The sequence below is a fragment of the Artemia franciscana genome, chromosome 7 (assembly GCF_032884065.1).
Source record: "Artemia franciscana chromosome 7, ASM3288406v1, whole genome shotgun sequence".
Taxonomy (NCBI): Eukaryota; Metazoa; Arthropoda; class Branchiopoda; order Anostraca; family Artemiidae; genus Artemia; species Artemia franciscana.
This window is the reverse complement of record NC_088869.1, coordinates 4,853,826-4,872,513: the sequence shown is the minus strand read 5'-3', so window position 1 is coordinate 4,872,513 and position 18,688 is coordinate 4,853,826. Positions and strand designations below refer to the sequence as shown.

The 18,688-nt window shown below is 31.9% G+C and overlaps 1 protein-coding gene across 1 annotated transcript in view; it reads right to left on the bottom strand.

Annotated features, from left to right (window-relative positions):
• Positions 1-12,418: 12,418 nt before the first annotated feature.
• The window catches only part of LOC136028754 (hemicentin-2-like), a gene marked incomplete in the record, with an annotated part of 380,916 nt that continues 374,646 nt past the window's right edge, over positions 12,419-18,688 (bottom strand). The window contains 1 exon segment of the mRNA XM_065706639.1: positions 12,419-18,688.

The window sequence follows — 18,688 nt, the reverse complement described above, 5'->3', positions numbered from 1 at the left end:
ATAAGCACATGAATACAAAGTTTCATGTTTTACTCCAATTTTTTCAAAATTCAGAAAGAAGCTGTCACTCTGCATCACGCAAAATGAAGGTTTTGTCCAAATATTTTCCTTAGAATTAGTGATGGGCTATGAGAAAAATTACCCTCCTTCCGGAAGATCCTATAGTTTGAAGTTTGAAAATTTTGCCCCGAAAGTTTTTTTTACAGCTTCAGGCCACAATTACTGCTATGTTGTGGGTGATCTTTTTTCTTATTAAAAAGGACACTAAATATTTCTATTTTCCCTAAAATTGTTAATATTCAACAACAACTTGTTCGTTACAATTACTTTCGAAAAATACAGAAAAAAAACAAAAAAAAAAAAAAATCCATCTCACAATAAGTTCAAAATCATTAAAGATAAAGGTTCAAAACTTCTGATCTAAAGTTCTTAAATAAGCTAAACTTGATATGTAAATATTATCAAGATTTTTCGAGTTAGAGATTGTTTTTCTCTTTTTTAAAAATTTAGCAAATTCATTGATGCTAACACTTTTAATAAGTAACTTTAAATTTCATAGATTTCACATATTTGGAATCATAATAAAAATTAAATTTTTTTTGATACATTTTTTTCGGAAGACTTATTTAATTCATGTTTATTATCTTGAGCTGGTTGATAACCGTAATTTTTTGCTCATGAGTATTTCGCTTGCTCTTATTACAGCCTTTTTGGCTCAACTCCAAAAACACAAAAATTATGTTTTTGTCAATAATAATAAAAACATAATAAAAATAAATTTGAATTTCTCGATGGATTTTTTAGCGCAGGTTTTTATGCCAAATTAAGGAATGTGAGTCATTTATTTTATGGCTTTTGGCGGCTGGTTTTTGAAACTATTTTTCTAACATCCTAATCAGTAGAAAAAAATAAAAGAAACAGGAAGACTGTTTTGCATTTTAATTCAAAACGTAAAACATTTCGTTTATAACAAAATATAAAAATAACACATAATACAATAGTACAACAAATATAGTAACTAATCCTCGTAATAACTAATTACAAACAGAGTATTCTTCTTAAAACTTTCATTAAATTTGCAATTTTAACAAAAAAGCAGCATAGAATAGTTTAAGTCCATTGTTTATATACATTTAGTTATTTGCAGGGATAATACAAGAGGTAAATAAAATCACTTGCTTATTCAGCTGGAAAAAATAACCTTATTTTCAAATGTAGACTTGACGAATTGGCAATACTGTTTGTGCTTAATAAGGAAAAATCAGAAACTGGAATGGAAAACTTGAAAATGTTAGCATTTGTAGCTCTTAATTAAGATACAACTACTTCTTTTACAGATAATACGATTCTATTTGTCAATGGGACGAAATTTCTGATAGAACTGTGTGCGGTTTGTATTCAAAAACAGCCAAAAAATGAGTTTAAAATTAATTCGACTTTTAGACAAAAGCGTAAAGGAATCATTCATAAATTACAAGTATTGCAACGGTCTGCCCAATCTCCAGCATCTGATATGCTCATTGGAGCTCCACTTATTTAACCACACCAGGCACACTGTCCCCCATGCTATGCGTGTTCATGCCACAAACGGCATATTGTGTTCCAAACTTTCACTACACGCAATGTAGGCCACTTGGCATATACCATTTTTGAGAGTGGACTGTCCCTAAAGACTTTACCTTTCTTTAAAATACCCAGGGCACTATAAATTATATCTGATTCCTTAAATTGGTTAAGTGTTAAGCCTTAATTCAGTAAGATTCTCTAAGAATCTTAGTTCAGGATTTCAAGGATCATATTTCAGCCAGCACCTTAACTTTTTCTATTATACTACTTTTCTTTTGCACCTTTAGAGTATTTGTGCTGTTCTCGCAATTTATATTTGAAATATTTTATTCATTATAAATTGTAAAATCCAGCCTGAATAATCTTTAAAACCTATTTAAAACAGAATATAGTACAACAAAAAAAAAGAAAAAAGAATATTCTAGACTCCGGAATAGTACACTGAAAAGAAGTATACTTGGGACATATTCATTAAAGAAGAAATGAAGTAATTTCAAAATCCTTCAAAATTTCAGTTTTCAATGATCTAGAAGTCTAGAAATGGCGACAATTATTTGAACTGGACACAAAAAAAAGAAGAAAAAACTACATCGACAAGGAAAACCTTCCAAGTTCTATTCCGTAAAGTCTTTTCGACTCAAATGTTTCCGTCCAGAGGTATTGCAAAATCGCATTGAAAACATTCGAATCAATCAGTTTTATAAAAGCAATTGTGTGTTTCCTATCAAACAGTTCGTGATAACGAACTGTAAGTAAGGAGTGACTCAGGCAAATAATAACCGAAACTCTAAAAAAAGAGGTTGTAATAATAATTAACTGAGCAAAAGAATTGGTACTTTATGCTGATTTCGGACTTACGAAATTCACTAAGTTTAACTTTACCAATCATGAGCCTGAAGACATACATATTAATGCTTCCTATGGCGGATCTGGTTCACTAGATTTGTCATGAAATTATGCTATTGAAGTATAATTGCGCACCAGTTATTATGAAGGACGGACGTTGGGTCATGTAGGCACGTGAGGGGGGGGGGGGAGCGGATGCGTGAATACCATTTTTCAATGCCTATATTACCTCACTCTTCACGATTCTTCAGATAAATATAGAAAAAGGTACGGGAAGTGGGGTGTAGAAGTTAATCTATCATCACTAAGAAAAAGCATGAATAAGGGCAATTTTCAATGCACATATCGCCTCACTCTTTATGATTCTTCAGATAAATATAGAAAGAGGTAAGGGAAGTGGGGCGTTGGAGTTAATCTATCATCACTTAGAAAAAGCAGGAATAAGGGTGCTGCAGGGTAATATCTCCTTTATTATTGTAGAAAAATGCTTCTGGCATGTATTTTAAAGTATGATTTAACTAAACAAATTTGCTTTATGATGTATGATTTTATATGATTTAAATATAAAAAGAGAAATGGAGGGGGAGCAGAAGTTATTATCTCATCTTTCATGGTGCTGCATAATGGAGCTGAATGGTGATAACTCCTTTACTGTCATAGAAAAATGCTTCTTACTTGTATTTTGGAGTCTGATATAAATAAACTAATTTGCTTTATATTTTATTCAATATAAACAGTGAAGCATAATTGTGCATCAGTTATTATGAAGGGCGGACGGTGGATCATTGTAAGCGCGTGGGGGGGATGCCCGAAAACCATTTTTCAATGTCCATGTTGTCTAACTCTCCATGATTCATCAGATATATATATATATATATATATATATATATATATATATATATATATATATATATATATATATATATATATATATATATATATATATATATATATATATATATATATATATATATATATATATATATATATATATATATATATATATATATATATATATATAGAAAGAGGGTGGGGGGTAGAAGTTTAGTTCATCACTTTGAACAAGCATGAATAATAGTGCTGCAGGATAATAAATCCTTTATTATCGTAGAAAAATGCTTCTTACATGTATTTTAGTTTGATTTAACTAAACAATTTTGCTTTATATTTCAATTGATATGAACAGTGAAATATAACCGAGCATCAGTTATTAACAAGGACGGACGGTGGGTCATTGTCAGGGCCTGGGGGGGAGGGCAGATGCCTGAAAACCGTATTTCAATGCGCTTGTTGTCTAGTTTTTAATGATTCTTCAGATAAATATAGAAAGAGGTATGGAGGGAGGTAGAATTTAATATCTCATCTTCTGTCGCTAGGTTAAGCCTGAATAAGAGTAATATAGGGTGAAAACTCCTTTACTATTGTAGAAAAATGCTTCTGACATGCATTTTAGAGTCTGATTTAACTAAACTAATTTGCTTTATATTTCATTCAATAAATACAGTGATGTGTACATGCACATCAGCTATTATAAAGTTTTATTGAGCTATCAGATACACATGAATCGAATTTTGAGGATCGAGGGTGGTAAAAATAAATGTCTAATCCCTTTTGAATCACGGGAATGTTTTTACTTTACGTCATTTTTATTGGTGTTAGATTAATATATCCCCTACCAACGTGGCACTATTTGTCAATGTAGTATTAAATATTATGTTTACTTGCATACCGACACAGAGGTAGAAAAGGCAAGGTGGAGAAGCAAAGTTTTGGGGAATGCTGACAATAAATACTACCAAGAATTGGGTTTTCAGCAAAATAAAATGCTGAAATCTTTACACTAAATCTTACACTAAAGCGTAAATCTTACGCTCTTTACACTAAATCTTAAGCTTTGTCCCAATTCTTTAAGAATGACCCCTGAATCAGAAAGGCCGTAGAATAAATAGTTGAAATTACTCAAAATACTTTAGCATAAAGAGCGAAGTATTTATCTCCTCCTAAATACCTCGCTCTTTATGCTAAAGAACTTTTAGAACCCCTCATATGCGTAATAATGTATGCTCGTTTTAAGTTTTAATGCTACTCCTTACTTTCAGTCGAAAAAAAATTCATGCTTATTTTTTCATTATTTTTGTTTTATAGTAATGCAAGAAAATCCTGCGCCCTTTTCATTGAATTTCTCTTCCCCCATCACATATTCCTCCAAGGAAAGATCCTCCCACATAGCCCCCTCTCCTCAACCCCACTTCCCAAATCCAAAAAATCCCCCTGAAAACGTCTGTACACTTCCCAATAACCATTACTGTATGTAAACACTGGTCAAAGATTGTAACTTGCAGCCCCTTCCCCAGGGACTGCTGGGGAGTAAGTCATCCCCAAAATCATAGTTATTATGGTTCTTGACTATGCGGAACAAAATGGCTATCTCAAAATTTTGATCTGTTGACTATGGGAAAAAATGAGCGTGGGAGGGGGCCTAGGTGCCCTCCAATTTTTTTGGTCACTTAAAAAGGGCAATAGAACTTTTCAATTCTATTAGAATGAGCCCTCTTGCGACATTCTAGGACCACTTGGTCGATACAATGACCCCTGGGAAAAAGAAAAAAAAAAAAAACAACAACAAATAGACACGCACCCGTGATCTGTCTTTTAGCAAAAAATACGATTTTAGCTTGAAATTTCGTTATAGGGTTCTTTGATACGCTGAATGCGATGGTTTGATTTTGTTAAGAATCTGGGACTTTTAGGGGGTGTTTCGCCCTATTTTCCAAATAAGGCAAATTTTCTCAGGCTCGTAAATTTTGACGACAAAGACTAAATTTGATGAAACTTATATGTTTAAAATCAATATGAAAATACAATTCTTTTGATGTATTTTTTAGCATCAAAATTTCGTTTTTTAGAGTTTCGTTTACTATTGAGCTGGGTCGCTCCTTACTACAGTTCGTTACCACAAACTGTTTGATTTTGGTAATTCTACTGATGAAGATCGCTGGATATGGGATCGAAATATATAGACTTTTGTATTTGTTTTTTCACTCTCTAAATAAATGAATTTATTCCCATTTGAAAATTTCTTGTTCAAAAAAACAAGTATTGTGAAGTATCTTGGCAGATGAGTGTCTAAGTGTAAAGTATCATGTTGCGTTTTTAAGTAAAAAATATATAAAAATGTTGGAATTGAAAAATTCTTTCCCCAAAAAGGTTATTAGAATTTTGTATTTTTCTCTTATTTCTCCATATTTGTTATTTCGTGAAATAGTTTGTAGTGGATGTTCACTAGCCTTTTATACTTGCTCCACATGTCAAACATTTTATGGTAACGAACTGTAAGTAAGAAGCTACCTAGTTTAATTGTAACCGAAACTCTAAAAAATGAAATTTTAACACCAATAAATATATCAAAAGTATCGAATTTTTATGCTGCTTTCAAATATATAAGTTTCATTAAGTTTAGTCTTACCTTTTAAAGGTTACAAGCCTGAGAATGTTTGCGTTATTTTCGAAAAAAGGGGGATGCACCCTCTAAAAGTCATATAATATTAATGCAGATCACACCAAAGATTGAGCGTATTAGAGAATCCTACTGCATATGTTTGGATCTCATATCTGCAAAATGTGGAATTTTGTAGTTTTTGCCGAAGATCAAAGATGCGTGTTTATTTGTTTTTTTCCCATGGGGTGATCGTACCGACCCATTGGTCATGGAATATCGTGAGAGGGCCCATTCGAACGGGAATTAAAAGTTCCAGTGTCTTTTTTAAGTGACTGGAAAATTGGAGGGTAATTTGGCCCCTCCTAAGCCCCTTTTCTCAAAATCATCCGATCAAGATTTTGAGATAGCCATTTTGGTCTTTAAATTGCAAAATTTATCCATTGCTTACGTTTAGTCTTTGTTATTTGGAAGTATGGATACATTTTTCGGGTGGGGAGGGGGGGGGCAGAAATTGTTCTCCTGGTGGGATTTTCCACAGGATAATTTTCCATGGGGTAGGAAGTTTTCAGGGAATGAATTTTTCTGGGGAATTTTACACTGGGGGAATTGGCCAGAATTCTTATACGAAATTCGTCTAATGTCTTGCTTTCTCTTTGCTGACTCAATTTACGCGTGGAGATTTAAAGGGTAATTGTCCAAAGCAAATTTATAACAGGATTGAATTGTCTAGAGAACAAACCTGTGGGGAAGAGGGATTCTTCCGTGGAGGTGCAGCCAGATTTCCTTGCATTATTTAAAAAACAATCAGAAATTTAATAAATTAATTAACTGTTATATAAGTTATGATTTAATCGAAATTAATCAACTAATTGTTGACATGTGGTTTCTGTGTCGTCCCGAACACATCAATATGCGGATTTATATTACATATTACAGTTACTCCCTCTTGAAAACCTGAATAAGCATAGTGTCTTCTGATTTATTTCAACATTCATTGAAATTTCAAATTAGTATCCATAGTTGTTCCTGAGGCATTGCAGATACGTCCTTTTGACGATGTGGATGTGCATAGAGAATTTGGCTTTAGTTCTATATCCTATCAATATGCTCTAAAAGTTCCAAACACGAAACTATTAGCTGTTCCTGTAGGGTTGTAGATGCTCCCCTTTGACAACATTGATGCACAACATCTTTTGGTTTAGTGGAAAATATTCCACTTAACATTCTTAGCTCTTCTTAGTTATGCAGATCAGCCCTTTTGATAATTTAGATGCACATAGTATTTTCTTGAACACCCCCATCAACCACCCCTGAAAGTTTCAACTTTATACCCTTTGCCGTTCCTGGCACATTAAATATACGCCTTTTTGACAATCCTGATACACATAGTGTTTTCTGATTTATTTAAACATACCCTCAAATTTCAACATGATACCCTTACACGTCTGCGAGGTACTAAAAATACGTCCTTTTGACGACATGGATGTATATAGGGTGTTTTGATATAGTTCTGCGTCTCCTCAAACTGCCCTGAAAGTTTCAACTCGAAATCATTAACTGTTTCTATGGTCTTGGAAATGTGCCCTTTGACAACCTGGACGCGAATAGTATTTCTTAATTTAGGTTTATATCCTTTTCTGTATTCCATACAAAATTCTACTTAATACCCATAACCACTCCTAGGAAATTGCAGATAAGCCGCTTTGATGATTTAGATGCACAGAGTATTTATTGATTTTCTTAAAAAAACCCTCAACCATCCCTGAAAGTTTCAACTTAATATTCTTTGTTGTTTGTGAGATATTAAGCATAAAACCTTTGAACAAATTGGAGGCACATAGAATCTTCTAATTTAGTTCAGCATCCCCCTTAACATTCCCTGAAAGTTTTACCCTTAATGTCCACAGGCTTTTCAAATTCCCAGGATCAAATATGCTCCCTTTTCCTAATAATAATAAAACCTTATATAAATAATTCACAAACTATGCCCCAGCGGCTTTGGGGGGGGGGGGGTCATTTCATATCATAAAGCATAGTTGTTGAACCTTTCATCTAAATTCCACAAAATCGTTTTCGCTAAATTTTGATCGGATGTCTTTTGGGGATAGGCAGCTAAAAAGGTGTGGCAGGCGTGCTGGCTGCTCTCTCACAAATTTTGATTGCTAAAAATTTCAATTTCAATTTTTGAAATTGAACTGAAATTTCAATTTCAAATTGCTAAAAAGTTTCTGCAATAACCCCATACATACGAGGTGGTCTGGAAAAAAAAATATATACATTGAAGTCATATCTCTGTTTATTTAGTTTTATTTTATTTTGTTTATTTAGGCAGTAACTTGGTGCTACCTAAGATCTTGACTGTGAGTTGATTCTTTTTTTTTGCTATTACGATTTTTTTTTTTTTAGAAAAACACACTTTTCAAAATACGGTCGTTTCAGTAAAACACAGAGAACACTCAAGCTGTTTAGATTGATTTCAAGGGCGGAAGTAGCGCCCGTCTTATTCGTAAGCCTGAATTAGCCTTGTGACATTATTTTTTTGTTGTGTTGCTGTTGATGTTACAAAAAACACACAGCTCAATCTAAAAATACTGCCGCTTAACCTCAGCTCTTCGTGCTAAGGTTTTACTTCGACTCCTAAAACGATTCAAGAATGAATGCCTTATCCCAAACAAACAATTTTTTCACTAATACGCTTTCTTTTAAAAATGAATTTTCAGCTAAAAACCCTAAAGATAATTTGTGAGCTAAAATAGCTATATTCATTGCTCAATAGTGTTTTCAGTGTAGCGTTAGTCAAACTCTCCGTAGAGGAAAAGAAATATGTGAGTCTTTTTTTGTGCAAGAAAACTTTCTTTGATTTGAGAGTTGATGTTTATTTTTAACTTGTATTTAAAAAAAAATAGACTCTCATTCATTTTTAAAATCATATATAAGGATCTACTAAGTGTGAAATGAGGTACCACCCGTGCCAACTCGTACTATTTACTTCGAAGTCGATTTTTTGTAGAGTAATACTTCCAGAAGGGTAACTGTAATTGAAAAAGGCACCCCATAAAATATTTGAAACGTCAGAAGTCTTTTACACGGTTATAGTTTCACATTTTTTTCAAGAGATTTTTTCCGAAAATTATTATCGTAAAATATTGTCTCTCCCAGACCTATCAGTGCGGATAAGCACATGAATACAAAGTTTCATGTTTTACTCCAATTTTTTCAAAATTCAGAAAGAAGCTGTCACTCTGCATCACGCAAAATGAAGGTTTTGTCCAAATATTTTCCTTAGAATTAGTGATGGGCTATGAGAAAAATTGCCCTCCTTCTGGAAGATCCTATAGTTTGAAGTTTGAAAATTTTGCCCCGAAAGTTTTTTTTACAGCTTCAGGCCACAATTACTGCTATGTTGTGGGTGATCTTTTTTCTTATTAAAAAGGACACTAAATATTTCTATTTTCCCTAAAATTGTTAATATTCAACAACAACTTGTTCGTTACAATTACTTTCGAAAAATACAGAAAAAACAAAACAAAAAAAAATCCATCTCACAATAAGTTCAAAATCATTAAAGGTAAAGGTTCAAAACTTCTGATCTAAAGTTCTTAAATAAGCTAAACTTGATATGTAAATATTATCAAGATTTTTCGAGTTAGAGATTGTTTTTCTCTTTTTTAAAAATTTAGCAAATTCATTGATTCATTAAAAAAATTTAGCAAATTCATTAGCAAATGATACATTTTTTTCGGAAGACTTATTTAATTCATGTTTATTATCTTGAGCTGGTTGATAACCGTAATTTTTTGCTCATGAGTATTTCGCTTGCTCTTATTACAGCCTTCTTGGCTCAACTCCAAAAACACAAAAATTATGTTTTTGTCAATAATAATAAAAACATAATAAAAATAAATTTGAATTTCTCGATGGATTTTTTAGCGCAGGTTTTTATGCCAAATTAAGGAATGTGAGTCATTTATTTTATGGCTTTTGGCGGCTGGTTTTTGAAACTATTTTTCTAACATCCTAATCAGTAGAAAAAAATAAAAGAAACAGGAAGGCTGTTTTGCATTTTAATTCAAAACGTAAAACATTTCGTTTATAACAAAATATAAAAATAACACATAATACAATAGTACAACAAATATAGTAACTAATCCTCGTAATAACTAATTACAAACAGAGTATTCTTCTTAAAACTTTCATTAAATTTGCAATTTTAACAAAAAAGCAGCATAGAATAGTTTAAGTCCATTGTTTATATACATTTAGTTATTTGCAGGGATAATACAAGAGGTAAATAAAATCACTTGCTTATTCAGCTGGAAAAAATAACCTTATTTTCAAATGTAGACTTGACGAATTGGCAATACTGTTTGTGCTTAATAAGGAAAAATCAGAAACTGGAATGGAAAACTTGAAAATGTTAGCATTTGTAGCTCTTAATTAAGATACAACTACTACTTTTACAGATAATACGATTCTATTTGTCAATGGGACGAAATTTCTGATAGAACTGTGTGCGGTTTGTATTCAAAAACAGCCAAAAAATGAGTTTAAAATTAATTCGACTTTTAGACAGAAGCGTAAAGGAATCATTCATAAATTACAAGTATTGCAACGGTCTGCCCAATCTCCAGCATCTGATATGCTCATTGGAGCTCCACTTATTTAACCACACCAGGCACACTGTCCCCCATGCTATGCGTGTTCATGCCACAAACGGCATATTGTGTGCCAAACTTTCACTACACGCAATGTAGGCCACTTGGCATATACCATTTTTGAGAGTGGACTGTCCCTAAAGACTTTACCTTTCTTTAAAATACCCAGGGCACTATAAATTATATCTGATTCCTTAAATTGCTCAAGTGTTAAGCCTTAATTCAGTAAGATTCTCTAAGAATCTTAGTTCAGGATTTCAAGGATCATATTTCAGCCAGCACCTTAACTTTTTCTATTATACTACTTTTCTTTTGCACCTTTAGAGTATTTGTGCTGTTCTCGCAATTTATATTTGAAATATTTTATTCATTATAAATTGTAAAATCCAGCCTGAATAATCTTTAAAACCTATTTAAAACAGAATATAGTATAACAAAAAAAAGAAAAAAGAATATTCTAGACTCCGGAATAGTACACTGAAAAGAAGTATACTTGAGACATATTCATTAAAGAAGAAATGAAGTAATTTCAAAATCCTTCAAAATTTCAGTTTTCAATGATCTAGAAGTCTAGAAATGGCGACAATTATTTGAACTGGACACAAAAAAAGAAGAAAAAACTACATCGACAAGGAAAACCTTCCAAGTTCTATTCCGTAAAGTCTTTTCGACTCAAATGTTTCCGTCCAGAGGTATTGCAAAATCGCATTGGAAACATTCGAATCAATCAGTTTTATAAAAGCAATTGTGTGTTTCCTATCAAACAGTTCGTGATAACGAACTGTAAGTAAGGAGTGACTCAGGCAAATAATAACCGAAACTCTAAAAAAAGAGGTTGTAATAATAATTAACTGAGCAAAAGAATTGGTACTTTATGCTGATTTCGGATTTACGAAATTCACTAAGTTTAACTTTACCCATCATGAGCCTGAAGACATTCATATTAATGCTTCCTATGGCGGATCTGGTTCACTAGATTTGTCATGAAATTATGCTATTGAAGTATAATTGCGCACCAGTTATTATGAAGGACGGACGGTGGGTCATTGTAGGCACGTGAGGGGGGGGGATGCGTGAATACCATTTTTCAATGCCTATATTACCTCACTCTTCATGATTCTTCAGATAAATATAGAAAAAGGTACGGGAAGTGGGGTGTAGAAGTTAATCTATCATCACTAAGAAAAAGCATGAATAAGGGCAATTTTCAATGCACATATCGCCTCACTCTTTATGATTCTTCAGATAAATATAGAAAGAGGTACGGGAAGTGGGGCGTTGGAGTTAATCTATCATCACTTGAAAAAGCAGGAATAAGGGTGCTGCAGGGAAATATCTCCTTTATTATTGTAGAAAAATGCTTCTGGCATGTATTTTAAAGTATGATTTAACTAAACAAATTTGCTTTATGATGTATGATTTTATATGATTTAAATATAAAAAGAGAAATGGAGGGGGAGCAGAAGTTATTATCTCATCTTTCATGGTGCTGCATAATGGAGCTGAATGGTGATAACTCCTTTACTGTCATAGAAAAATGCTTCTTACTTGTATTTTGGAGTCTGATATAAATAAACTAATTTGCTTTATATTTTATTCAATATAAACAGTGAAGCATAATTGTGCATCAGTTATTATGAAGGGCGGACGGTGGATCATTGTAAGCGCGTGGGGGGGGATGCCCGAAAACCATTTTTCAATGTCCATGTTGTCTAACTCTCCATGATTCATCAGATATATATATATATATATATATATATATATATATATATATATATATATATATATATATATATATATATATATATATATATATATATATATATATATATATATATATATATATATATATATATATATATATATATATATATATATATATATATATATATATATATATAGAAAGAGGGTGGGGGGTAGAAGTTTAGTTCATCACTTTGAACAAGCATGAATAATAGTGCTGCAGGATAATAAATCCTTTATTATCGTAGAAAAATGCTTCTTACATGTATTTTAGTTTGATTTAACTAAACAATTTTGCTTTATATTTCAATTGATATGAACAGTGAAATATAACCGAGCATCAGTTATTAACAAGGACGGACGGTGGGTCATTGTCAGGGCCTGGGGGGAGGGCAGATGCCTGAAAACCGTATTTCAATGCGCTTGTTGTCTAGTTCTTAATGATTCTTCAGATAAATATAGAAAGAGGTATGGAAGGAGGTAGAATTTAATATCTCGTCTTCTGTCGCTAGGTTAAGCCTGAATAAGAGTAATATAAGGTGAAAACTCCTTTACTATTGTAGAAAAATGCTTCTGACATGCATTTTAGAGTCTGATTTAACTAAACTAATTTGCTTTATATTTCATTCAATAAATACAGTGATGTGTACATGCACATCAGCTATTATAAAGTTTTATTGAGCTATCAGATACACATGAATCGAATTTTGAGGATCGAGGGTGGTAAAAATAAATGTCTAATCCCTTTTGAATCTCGGGAATGTTTTTACTTTACGTCATTTTTATTGGTGTTAGATTAATATATCCCCTCCCAACGTGGCACTATTTGTCAATGTAGTATTAAATATTATGTTTACTTGCCTACCGACACAGAGGTGGAAAAGGCAAGGTGGAGAAGCAAAGTTTTGGGGAATGTTGACAATAAATACTACCAAGAATTGGGTTTTCAGCAAAATAAAATCGTAATTTCTCTCTTTTCCTATTTCTATACAATGTTCCAATATATTTAAATATATTTATACGATATACTGCGTTTAAACATCAGAGAATCGATTATAGAGGTCACGATGAAATGAGCCACGCAGAAGATCAGAAGTCACACAGAATTTCAATCCATATGAATAATAGTACCCCTTTCTGTCACCCAAAGTTTTGCAATAAAAATGTAATTGTTCACTGAAAACTTTGACTAAAATATTCAAATATTGCATAAAATATGAATTATCGACTAGCATTTTCATTGTTGAGAAGAAAACTTAAAAAGTGGGGGTTCATAGGGCCTTTACCCCACATCATGTCTTGATTAGACAAGGCCAGGATTTGAAAAACAATCAGAAACTAAATAAATAATAAAAAATTAACTGAAAATAAGGAGCTACATTAAAACTTAAATGAACGGATATTATTCCATATATGAGGATATTCCCCCTATATATCCCCCTCCTCAACCCCTCGCTCTTAACAATGTTCACGGAAGTTGACTTTTTTCCCAATTCTTCAAGAACGACTTCTGAAACGCAAGGGCTTCTGGAATAGGAAGATTTTTAAAGCATTAAAAAACTTGAGCCTAAAAAGCGCAGTGTTGAGGAGGGGAAAGGACCCTCTCATATACAGAACACTTTCAGTTCATTCTAAGTTTTAATGTTGTCTCTTATTTTCAGTAGAAATAACTTGCTTTTTTTTATTAAATAAAAACAAAGGTGTTTCACCCATGGTTTTAATCTCAGAATATTCTATCCTCCTACCAAAACAGATTTTTATGAAGACACACAAGCATATTCCTTAATTAGTCAAGTCTGTATGTGTTTTACGTAATTAAAAATTCTGAACAACCCAATCAGTGAAACTGAAGAAAAAAAAATAGTCGCCAATAATCAAATGATCTAAATTTACCTTTAATGCCAGTCCCACAGTTTGAATTATTCTTTGAACAAGAAAAACTATGAGAGGCATACTACCCTAGTAAGAAAATATTTTAACCTCACCTATTTTTTGAATGTTGTCTAACTTGCACAAAAAGGTCAGCTTTTGAGTTCCCCTTAAGACTGAGAAATTTTCACAGTGGCAGTAAAAGGCATGAAAACTAAGATAAACATATCTAAGTTGTACTTAACAAAATTTTGCATAGCTCCCACGCAAAAACTTTAATTTTTAGAAATTTGAAACTAGGTCCACGGGGGATTTTTTTTGTCCCATGCCCACTTGCCTTATTCAGTATATTTAGTCCTAAAAAGTACGATACTTAAAGATTTAGTTTATCACTTTTATTTTTCAAAATATTGAAGTTTTTAGGACAACGTCACATTTTCGTTAGTGTTTGCCACATCAAATCGTGAAAATAAATAAGTGAGACATTATCTAAGTTTGACAGCGCCTTTTGTCTGTAAGGCTGGTACATTAACAGTCTGAATCCCAGAGACAACCACGGTTAATACGAAAGCTCTTCATACCTCTATAAGTATACTTCTTATACTTCTGAGCTGTATATACCGCATGCTTTTAGCTTATTTTTCGCTAACTCTTTACGCACGTTTCGTTTTTTTTTCTATTGCGGATTTACTACTTCCAAGAGTTGCATAACTGCGTTTGGAAGCCTTTTTCATTAAAAATTGACTTCCATAAAATTTCCAAAATTTAAAGATAAACATAATTTTGTAAGTTTCCAATTAACCCATTTAAACAACCAGATTTAATTTTCACTGTCCTTGGTATCAATCAATTGTTGGAATTAATTCAAAAGGTTTGTTTCCCTTCTTTTTTTTGTGAGTTTTCCTTCTGCTGTATATCTTTTAGCTACATGATAGTTGGGGTGGCTCGATTGAATCGTCATTTGTAACAATTGCAAATTTTCATTTTTTGGGTTTTCCTTTAGGCATTATATAACTGGTTGTGTTGAAAACTGTTAGCTTACTGGTATTGATTCTATCGGGCCTCTCTTTTTATGTTATAAGTGGATTTCACTTTATAGAAAATAAAACTTCTTTTAAAATTTTTAGGTATTTCTCAAGTTTCAATTAAAAAACTATAATTTTTATGAGACATAATAAATATTTATTTAAAAACAAAATTTAACATAGTTTTAAGTTCAATTCAAGATTATGTTTGTACATGACGTCATTGCAAAACTGATTTATACAAAAATGACGTCAACGATGAACATGATATTGTAAGTTTCCACTTAATCAATTTAAAAAATCAGATTTAATTTTCACTGTCCTTGTTATCAATCAACTCTTGGAATCAATTCAAATGGTTTGTTTCCCTTCTTTTTTTGTAAGTTTTCCTTCTGTTGTATATCTTTTAGCTACATGATAGTTCAGGTGGCTTGTTAGAATCATCATTTGTAACAATTGCATATTTTTGTTTTTTGGGTTTTCCCATAGGCATTATATAACTGGTTGTGTTGAAAACTGTTAGCTTACTGGTATTGATTCTATCGTGTCTCTCTTTTTATGTTATAAGTGGATTTCACTTTATAGAAAATAAAACTTCTTTTAAAGTTTTTAGGTATTTCTCAAGTTTCAATTAAAAAACTATAATTTTTATGAGACATAATAAATATTTATTTAAAAACAAAAATTTAACATAGTTTTAAGTTCAATTCAAGATTATGTTTGTACATGACGTCATTGCAAAACTGATTTATACAAAAATGACGTCAACGAAGAACATGATATTGTAAGTTTCCACTTAACCAATTTAAAAAATCAGATTTAATTTTCACTGTCCTTGGTATCAATCAACTCCAATTCAAATGGTTTGTTTTCCTTCTTTTTTTGTCAGTTTTCCTTCTGTTGTATATCTTTTAGCTACATGATAGTTCAGGTGGCTTGTTAGAATCATCATTTGTAACAATTGCACATTTTTGTTTTTCGGATTTTCCCATAGGCATTATATAACTGGTTGTGTTGAAAACTGTTAGCTAACTGGTGTTGATTCTATAGTGTCTCTCGTTTTATATTATAAGTAGATTTCACTTTATAGAAAATAAAACTTCTTTTAAAATTTTTAGGTATTTCTCAAGTTTTAATAAAAAACTATAATTTTTATGAGACATCATAAACATTTATTTAAAAACAAAAATTTAAGTTCAATTCAAGATTATGTTCGTACATGACGTCATTGCAATCCTAATTTATACAAAGTGACGTCACTGATAAACATGATCTTGTAAGTTTCCACTTAACCAATTCAAACAATCATATTTAATTTTCACTGTCCTTAGTACTTTAAGATAAGTACACTTTAAAAACACTTAATAAAGAACTATATCCTGGTTTCTTACGAAGCTTGTCAGGATTATATGACCCTATTATGACCCATTATGACCTTTGGAAATGTATGTTAGACGATTTCATTGTAAAAGTGTGTTGAAGCAGAGAAAGTTCAAGAAGCCTATTACTGTAGAAATTTTTCTATGTTCTAGAAGAGAACAGAAGCATTCTCCTAACTTAACAAATTGGTTTAATGGTAACAGAGGTAAATACGAAGATTTTCGTAAATGAGGCACCGATTTACATGTCACAGTTTAGAAATCGTAAAAAGTATTATTGGAATTGCTATGTTTTCTACCAGAGGCGTCACTGTCCCTGTGCTTTTTAGGGTATTTTATATTTAACTGACTGGTTGGTATATTTTTCATATATTTCATCAGCCTAAATCAGAATTTTGGTAGGAGTTTGGTAAAGTGGCTAAAAATCAGTAAAACCACAAAAATCGTGGTAAAATTAATAAATAAAATCATAGCTCGTAGAAATCGCTAGAAAAGGAAAAATTGTGTAGTTCTTTTATAACAGCTGAATAGATATTTTGTGTACATTTTGCAGAAACAACCCCTTCCAAAGTAAACGCAATCCTTTAAGAAAATCCCTGCCGAGGATGCTAGTAAACAGACTGAGATACAGATTCTTCTTTCATTTACACTAGCCACGTAAAGCAAGGAAGAAAAATCCTTGAACTTAGCTATTTCAAGAGCAAAATATTTTTTTTAAAGAACCCCAGACTCTTTAAAAAATTTCCTCAATGATTAAGTTAACTTTGGACATTATGTTAGCTAAACCTCGATCCTTTAAAAAACACATTTTCCTAAAGTACCAAGGACATCAAGCTAAAAAATTAAGTCTATTTATTCCTGAAAACTTCAATTTTTTAAGGTAATATTTGGGTTGTTTCAAGATTGTGAAGTTTTTAGGGCAGTACCAAATTTCCGTCAGTTTTCCATTTTCGTTAAGTTTTTTGTCACCTTTTCGTCAGTTGAAAAGTCAAAATAAAGACGCAAATCTAACTAGTTAAATTTGTTAAGTTTCAAATTAGTTTGTTAAATTTCGCCCGAAAGGTTCAAATAGTGAGGAGCTATTTGATTCATAAAAACAACTGCACCTTCAAAGGAAGGCTACACATTCTTGAGCTATTTGGTACCATGAACTATTTGGTACTTATTTTTATTGGCATTTGTTACACCAAAAACCACAGAACCGTTTATGGAGGTCTTTTCGATAAAACTTGGTTCTTGACTTCTCTTAAATTTTTAAGATATATATTGTTCTGTAAGTTTTCGTTCGACCCATTCGAAAATCTTGTTGGAAACCATTTGAACATTTGAATTTTTAATTTTTTTTAAATTGAGAATATTCGAACCATAACCTAATTGAAAAAGTTGAGGTTGTTTTAACTGTCCCTAGTCTTCACAGGTTTCTCATGGAAAAATGGGACTTTTTGCAAAAGTTTTTTTTTTAAACTGCTACTCTGAAATTATTACAAAAAAGTTAACCAAAAATGGGCAAATTATTAAAATTATATGGAGGCATATGCAACTATTCAAAGTAAAAACTTTAAACCAGTGTGAAATTCTTTTAAACTGAAGCCTATCACTTCAATATGAAAACGATAGCCACTAAAATAAAGAAAAAAGAAAGAATACGTCATCTGAGTGCTGAACGCCAGAAGAATTGAGCTATAATATTATCAGGGTTTTCGATACTCTTAGGCTAATAAACATTAAGTATACATCGACATGTGTCCACACCACTGGCAAACTAAGCGTCTTTTCTCGCCCTATTACCTTAAAAAAAGACAACCTTAAAAAGTTTGGTTTGTCAACCTTAAAAAAGCAATTGTGACTTGGCAAGATTCCATTAGAAATTATAGCATGTATCGTGTTCTAAGAAAATCTTATTTTTTCGATCATTTCATCAACTGATACAGAATTACCACAAATAAAAAATTTGATTCGAAAGTGAGTGTTTCGATGGAAATAAATTCCAAATCTGGGTGGTTGGATAGTATCAATATTAATACAAGAAACCTATCACTTGAAAACTTGAATGAAGAAGCCCTAACTAAAAAAGAAGAAGGGTCAAAAGAAGAAGAAGAAAAAAATAGATGAAGATGCAAGGATCAATTTATTTATGAAAGGGAGAGGATAAGCAGTTTTTTGCGT